Here is a 2,215-nt window from a genome sequence, read left to right on the forward strand (position 1 = left end):
GGTCCAAAATGCAGCAGCTAGAGTTCTTACTAGAACCAGGAAGTACGACCATATTAGTCCGGTTCTGTCAACACTGCACTGGCTCTCTATTAAACATTGTATAGATTTTAAAATCTTGCTAATTACTTATAAAGCCCTGAATGGTACTTGACTTCTTAAACCGGGCCAGGTGACAGTCAGTTATTTCCCAATATAACTCATTCTTAAATATATTTACATCAAATTATATGCAAATATGTCATGTAAACATGAACTGGATTTCAGTTAAGAGCATACAGAGTCATGTCCTCAGTTGACTTATATTGAAGCAGAACAACCTCTTATCTTCCTGGCCCAAAAGACCAAAAAAAAACCAAAACGAAATGCGCCACACCCCTTCCTTCCTCTATTTATTTCACTTGAAAAAGCTTGTAGCTGATGGGAGGGGTTTGTTACCCTGATTCACAGGCATCCATCTACAGTATTGTGTGCAGTTATTGGTGACATATAATAACTAGTCATAATCATTTTTTGCCTCAACCTTTCATCCATGTTAAGTCTGCATTTTTGAAAGTGACTGTATGTGCAAAGAGTCACATTTATGAAGGTGAACTTGTCAGTAGGACTTCAGTACATTGTTATATGTAATTTTATAATTACTTCTATTGTCTTTGAAATATGATTAAAGTTGCTGAATGTACTGACAAGCATTTATGATAAACTACCATATACTATAATGTAATTTCAACTGAAACTTGCACACATTTGTTACACATTTGTAATAAAGTTTTAAATAAGGCATTTAAATATATATTAACTTAACCGTAGTATTGAAAAACACACTGCAGTTAAAACCATAATCAACTACTTTACATGTGCTTTAGTATGTTTGTCAACACATCAAAATAAGTGTACTTATTTCAAGTACAACACAATTTTAATAAAACAATGATTTCAAATGTACTTTAAAGTAAAACTTTTAGTTTGATATTATTACAAAGCGTGCTTTTTAAAAGTGTACTTAAGTTAAGAAACAGTCATGAAAATGTCTCTCTTTAAGTCACTTAAGTGGCCTTTTATTTAAGTAAAGTTTTTTACGTATACTTTTAAGATATTAAGTACACTACAAATGCATTTTCAGTACAATTAAGCACACTTCTTTTTCACAAGAAGTGTGAAAAAGAAGTTCACAAAAAAGCACACTTCTTGTGAAAAAGAAGTGTGCTTAATTCAACTTCTTTTTCATGCTTCTTTTCTAAAGTCTAAATAAATGTCTGTGTTTTTTTTTTTTTTTTATAAACACTGATAGACAAAATAAACATGTGTCTAAACTTGACTCAAAGCCTTATAGTTAGGCAGGAAGTACATTCTTTTTCAGTAACAATGTGTGACAGAATTAGAGGTCATGAGATGGCCTATATGTCACCTGTAACAACAACTCACTTCCTCAAATTGTATGAGTGTGCATTCTCATAGCTGTGTTGTTGCTGAATATTCTCATCTCTGCTTTATATGCTTGAAATTATGTTTAAGTATTATACAAATTAATAATACAGGTTAACGATGGGAACATTTAGTCACACATTGGACATGTTATTTCAACCGACTGTCCGAGGCCAGCATGAAGGACGCTCAGGACAGTTGACGTGCCACTGCTGCACGTCGTCACAAAAGCTTATCATTTGCACGTGTTTTTAAGCCTTGCCAATTTAAACATTCACGAGATTTCAAAGCATCCAAGCACAAGAAGACACAAAAGAACTCAACTGAGAGAACTGCGGCTCAGACGGCGCACAAACACCCAGTTGAGTTCTCTTACGCGTCTTCTTGCGCTTGAACGAACAAATACACCTCGCCAATTTAAACGTGCTGTGTTCTTAAATAAATACATATTTATTTATTTATTGTACACCAAGAATATCTCAGAATTAAATACATCTATTTGTTTTAAAATTTTAGTGTAAGCCCTGAGATCTTATAAATAAATCGTGAGACTTTTTTGCCGAGATCTCGCGAGAGGTCACGGAAACCTTTCCAATGTATGTGAAATATTAATAATAATTAGATGTTACATATAATTTGGTAGTAAAACAAAGAGTTGCACGTTTTAGTGGTGCGAATGAGTAGTGGTGATATTTATTTTGTACAACATTTACAACTGCATTTTATCACTTACGCGTCTTCTTGCGCTTGAACAAACAAATACACCTCGCCAATTTAAACGTGCTGTGTTCTG

The sequence above is a fragment of the Sinocyclocheilus rhinocerous genome, unplaced genomic scaffold (assembly GCF_001515625.1).
Source record: "Sinocyclocheilus rhinocerous isolate Xijiao unplaced genomic scaffold, SAMN03320098_v1.1 scaffold904, whole genome shotgun sequence".
NCBI classification, from domain to species: Eukaryota; Metazoa; Chordata; class Actinopteri; order Cypriniformes; family Cyprinidae; genus Sinocyclocheilus; species Sinocyclocheilus rhinocerous.